The sequence below is a fragment of the Vipera ursinii genome, assembly GCF_947247035.1.
Source record: "Vipera ursinii genome assembly, chromosome: 2".
NCBI lineage: Eukaryota > Metazoa > Chordata > Lepidosauria > Squamata > Viperidae > Vipera > Vipera ursinii.
The window spans coordinates 62,089,459-62,095,458 of NC_139513.1; the positions used below are offsets into that span (position 1 = coordinate 62,089,459).

The 6,000-nt window shown below is 39.6% G+C and overlaps 1 protein-coding gene across 1 annotated transcript in view; it reads right to left on the reverse strand.

Moving 5' to 3' along the window:
• CFAP92 (cilia and flagella associated protein 92 (putative)) overlaps positions 1-5,643 on the reverse strand; it is a 32,549-nt gene extending 26,906 nt beyond the window's left edge. The window contains exons 1-2 of the mRNA XM_083351716.1: positions 5,605-5,643; positions 3,620-3,796 (exon numbers count right to left, since the gene is read on the reverse strand). The gene's annotated coding sequence lies outside the window, so the exon portion shown is untranslated. The remainder of the gene's footprint in view (positions 1-3,619; positions 3,797-5,604) is intronic.
• Positions 5,644-6,000: the final 357 nt, after the last annotated feature.

Below are 6,000 nucleotides of genomic sequence, written 5' to 3' on the forward strand. Positions count from 1 at the left end.
AGAGCCACAGAACAGAGAGGAAAGGAGAATGAGAGAATACTTTGATGGGTGATTAAAAAAAAGATAAAGATGCTTCATTCAAAGCTCTTTTGAATCAGACTGAAAAACAATCAAATGAAAAATAACCTTCAACAGTGATCCTTGTGTTACAAAAGCTATAGTCAAGGTTTCCCCTACAAGAGAATTACTGTAAGGAAGCCCAGTGAGTCCCTGTGCATTAGAAAAATTAAAGCTTCCTACATTTCATTCCAGGACATTAATGTATAAATTTATTTATAAATACTCTGCAAATCCAGACACAAAAGACACTTTAAAAGTTATTGTTTTGCCCCAAAATACCCTCTATTATCACGATATAGAACCAAAAAGAATTACCTGCAACTCCGCAATTGGAACAGGAGTATTTGGTAGACTTTTTGCAGACTTAATCTTAATAATCAGTGGATTTAAGTCATGTTTGTGTTTCTCACTCATAATAGGTTTGTCTATAGCAAAACCTAAGTATGCTTCATTAAGTTTGGGGGAATTCTCTTCCCATCGACTGGCTATATAGTATTCACCTGCAGATGGAGAGAAGGATCTGAATTATTTATAAGTGTTCAGATAAAAAAACGCAGTCTGTTAGGTTGAGCCTGATCCTTGCTGTCTTTATGGACAAGACCATATACATTTTTTTTTGCAAAAACACTAAAATGGGTTGTTTCTGTCTGCCTCTAAGATGTTTTCCCATCAGACTTCCTGTACCTTGTCATTCCCAAGTGTTACCCCAACTGATTACTAACTAGAGCCAACCCTGCTTAGCCACAAATACAGCCACCTGCTAGGCTTGACTGAAAGGCTGATGCTAATGCAGCAAGACATTCCTGTTGCTGCTGAAAATATAAGTGGACTGCAGTAGCTCTCACTTTTACTACTTAGGTCTGTGGTGGCGAGCCTATGGCACGCGTGCCACAAGCGGCACGCAGAGCCCTCTCTGTGGGCACGTGCGCCATCGCCCCAGTCCTAGGCCTTCAGCTGGGTTTTATAAAGTCTTTTCACTTTAGGCCTCCGGCGCTATGTGCGGGGGGAAAAAAGGTTCAATCAATCAATCCATTTCAACTTCTCCTGGGGAAAAAAGATCTCGCAAAGTTAGAATTGATGGGTTGAACTTTTTAGTCCCACGCAGTCTGCCGTGACCACTGCAGCCACGCCCACCCAATGGGCCATGCCCATCTGGCACCTGATGATACATAAGTGAGTTTTCGGCTGCAGTTTGGGCACTCGGTCTCTAAAAGGTTAGATGCAGCTAGTGCTAGTCCAAGTTACTCAGAAAGCACCAAAATCTAGGAAATAATAAGAGAGGAGGCGGGAAAGCATATGAAACAATAGATTAATTGAAGTCAAATGTTTTCAGTCAAAAACTTTCCTTGGAACCAGACAAGTAATGCATACACCATAGATGGGACCTACTGTACTAAGAATAATTCTTAGCAATCTTCTTATTAAAGATGAATACCAAAACGTATTTGGTAAGAAATGTACAACAATATGGCAGGTAGTCCAAGAATTGGAATTCATGTAATATCATGCCAATTGGTAACAAACAGCTGTGTATATGTAAAAGATATATTTGTATTTTATGGTGATTAAATAAAATACCTGGAGATAATTATTTCTAGAAAATATTTTGTTTAAAAGAAAACAATTTTGCCCAGATGAAGGGAGATATTGAAAGATGAATGAAATACTCTTAAACTCTTAGAATAAATGCAGTAAAAACTAAATATGGCTTCCGTACTGAGGTGCATTTTGAAAGCAGTGTCTATGCTGGTTTCATATATGTTTGGGTCATGTCCACAAGCAGCTCCTTATTGATTAGCTATTACTATGGTGAACATTTGCAAGAAAATAAAGGTTCAAGCAAATAAATGTGTTGTTGAATTACATTCTCTACAGTATAGAACTGTTCATGTTGAAAGAGCCTTGGATACTCAGTGTGTGGACTCTTGCAAAAAAATTATTCTGTTTGCTTGGAAGGCTGCAAAAAACTAAAACCACTAAAATGGTTTTGGATCAACCAAGAGATAAGCTTAGACAACATGCTTCCATATCATCTAGGTTTTACTGATTGCCTAAAAATTAAATGGTAATGACCAGTCTAATAATACTCTTTTGGTGCTAAGGAATTCTAAAAGAGAGAGAGAGCGCTGCAAAGTACTACCGTAAAGTGTCCACGTTTCCAATTTAGACTGACTCCAAATCACTACACAGTCAGAGATCAGAACACCCAGATTCAGGTACAGGGATGGGCAGGCACCAGCCCAGGTTCCAAAAGGCATTTTATTTTAATTTGTCCAAGCTTCTCACTTGGATACAATAAGGGGCGTCAGCAGTGGGAGTCTGCAAATCAGCACTAGAATTCAATGAGCCTTGAAGTAACTTGGAAGAGAGACATAAAATACAGGCAGACTTTTACAAACTTCATCAGTGAATTTCATTCAGGAAACTTGATTTCCTCAAGATGCAATAAACTGTTTACTGGGCAACACCTGAGGCAGAAAATCAAGCAGGTACTTGTCACTGGACTCCAGCCTATATAATTTGCAAACTTATTTGCAATAAAAAAGGAGGTCTCACTTGGCCTCTTTTTCAGTCCTGAGGATAGCCCTTCCTGAGGAAGACTTGGCCGTAAAAAAAAAGCCCAAACAAACCAGGACGTTTTATAAAATGATATGAATCAGTCCCTTCTTCTCTCCCCCCCCCCGCCCAGAATATTATGTAAGTTGAACACTAACTTATGTAAAGGTAAAGGTAAAGGTTCCCCCGCACATGCGTGCTAGTCGTTTCCGACTCTAAGGGCCGGTGCTCATCTCCGTTTCAAAGCTGAAGAGCCAGTGCTTGTCCGAGGACGTCTCCGTGGTCATGTGGCCAGCATGACTAGATGCCAAAGGCGCACGGAACGCTGTTACCTTCCCACCGTAGTGGTCCCTATTTTTCTACTTGCATTTTTACGTGCTTTCGAACTGCTAGGTTGGCAGAAGCTGGGATGAGTAACAGGTGCTCACTCTGTTACGCGGCACTCGGGATTCGACCTGCCAAACTGCCGACCTTCTGATCGACAAGCTCAGCGTCCTAACCCACTGAGCCACCGCGTCCCTTTTACTAACTTATGTAAATGAACACAAAGGCTGGACATTTTTTTTAAGACTAGCAATTTCATGAGATTTACCAGCAAGGCTGTTTGCACTTTAATTCACAACAACCACAAGGAAATCCTGCTTGACATTAGCCTTGTTGAAACTGTTTCACACTGTCTAGTTTTGCCCATTTCATGTAAAAAAAAAAGTGTCTTGGCAGCCCCACAACTCAAATCTTGCATCTTATCATGAAAAGGAATCACACAATCATTCCTCTCTCAGAAAAGCTGCTTGATCTTTATCCTAATCCTCAGGGGTCAGGGTTCCAAATCTGCCCAGGTGATAAGACACAGCCATGGAACTTTTATTGTTGTTGACAGGTACAGGTGAGTAGGGCTTGGATCACGATGCTATGCCCGCCATCTTGTAAGTATTTATCTCTCTCCCTGATATTCCTTCATCACATTCCCATTTTCCCTGTTACCTGTCTCTGGGGAGAATACCTGCTAGAAGAGGCATGAGGTCCAGTTGCAAAACCGCTATTCCAAACTTCCTTGCCTGGGCCGCCAAGGCAGCGGCTTCTTTACCAGCTGACCTCTGAGCAGCCTGTTTTGATTTCTTCTCAATACTGAAAACATTACCTTTTTGCGATGGCCTCCGCTTTTCTGAGTGAAGAAAAGCTGGAAAATTATAGAAATTAATTTATAATTTGGATAAAATTGATTTGTAAAGACAGAAAGGTGATTATTACATTTAGCTTTAATTTCATAGCATCGCTAACTGGAAGTTGAATCATGAACAACTGGACGTTTCTTTTGGGTTTGAGTCCAGTTGCCATCATTCAATTTCCTGACAACTCTATCGGGATAACTGAGAATCTTCACTGACACATTGCCTCACTATATCTTACTTCTCAGCTCTGCATAATGCTGCATATCTTGAAAGGTAAGAGCATGATGGATATACATATATCTCCAGCCCTGAAGGCATGCTAAAAATGGGACAGGCAGAATGAAATCAGGAAATCCTTGATGTGTCTTACTAAATTCTCTGCACTGCAATTCAATTCTCTCAATCTGAGCAGCAGTTCATCCATCCATTACCCATGGCACGCTATTGTAAACTTGTAATGTTATTGTTAAGTATTACAGCTCAATTATAAGGAACTCTGGACATGTGGGAGCACCATACATTAGTTTTACTTATTTTTCATTTTCTCAATTCTTAATTTAGATGTTAACTTAATCTAACCTTGTCAAAGGTCGCTTTCAGTGACTGATCCAGACTGGATTGTTTTCAGTGCTTAAAAACAGATTATTACAGAGTTTACTTCATAAAACTCCGATAGCTATTTGCTATCCATACTGAAGGATGCAGAAATGTGCTCTCAGCCAAACAGTACATTGATTAGATTAAGCAACAGAATGCCAACTATTTACAGAACAGTAAGCAATTCCAGAATAAAGCAATGTTTCAAAAAGCTGAAATATGTCAAGAAATTGAACTGGGAAGTATTACACATTCCAGTTCTACGTCCTGTCTTGGTATAGTAGTTTTGTAAAGACTGCTGCCATCAACTAACTTCCAAGGAAATGTCCTTCCCTGACATTTTCCCCCTAGGGCACTAGCCCACATGAACTAGGAGATCAGTCTCACATGGTATAAGCAGAATCAAACTTTTGAATGAGCCCCATGTAGTACATCTAGTGGAGGTGGAGGTAAAAGGGGTGGAGATATTTTATGGCTCTGCACAGCTCAGATCCTTGGGTGAAAGAAAATCAAACTACAAGAATTCTAACCTTGACCCCAAATATGTATTTTGGAAGATTTACCCACAATCCTCTTTTTCTGCGTAAAGTCAGAAATGTTGGTTTGTCAATACACTGTATATGCAGTCTTTGACTTACAACTATTTTAGTGATCATTCGAACTTATAACGGCACTGAAAAAAGTGACCTATGATCATTTTTTACACTTACAGCCACTGCTGCGTCCATGAGATCATGATTCAGATGCTTGGCACCCGACTCATATTTATGACGGTTGCAGTGGCCCGGGGTCACATGATCACCTTTTGCGACCTTCTAACAAGCAAAAGTCAATGGGGGATCGCCACATTCACTCAATAACCGTGTTACTAACTTAATAACTGCAGTGATTTATTTAACAACTGTGATAGGAAAGATTGTAAAATGGAACAAAATTCATTTAACAACTGACTCACTTAGCAACAGAAATTTTAGAATCAACTGTGGTCGTAAGTCAAGGACTACCTGTATTGTCTTCTACATATCACCTACAAAATTTTCATTAACATTGGTTAACATTCACTATTATGTTGCTTATTAAATCTATTATCTTAAATAGATTTCCATGTTATTTAAAACTGCAATCGTCAGGATATTCATTTGGAAAGAAAAAAATCTATCTGTAGCATTTGCTTCCTAGAAAATGTACAGGATTGCTTGAATCTCAGTGACGTACTCACCTGTAGACGCTCTTTCCTTTCTGTCTGAAGAAATTGGCGATTTACCGTTGATTTTTGTTAACAGTGATGCACGGTGTTTCTGTTTTATAATTTTAGCCTCCTGAATGGTTTTTTCTTTAAAAGAAGACGCTATGCTCCCGGATAAACTGAGTGTGCTTAAAAAGAAAGGAATAAAGAGGAAAATACTATGTACTATTTATATTGGTGCTGCTGGAAAACAAATCAATTAACGGTTCCACTTATAAAAAGTAGAAATAAAAAGGGAGAAAATACAGATGGCATTCTGAATTGTCTCTCAAGATCTATCCATCTTCTTGACTGTGGAAAGCAAACCCCCTCCCCCCAAACTGGCCCATCACCTCTCATCCAAATGTGGGATTCTGGGCCTCTGTAGCT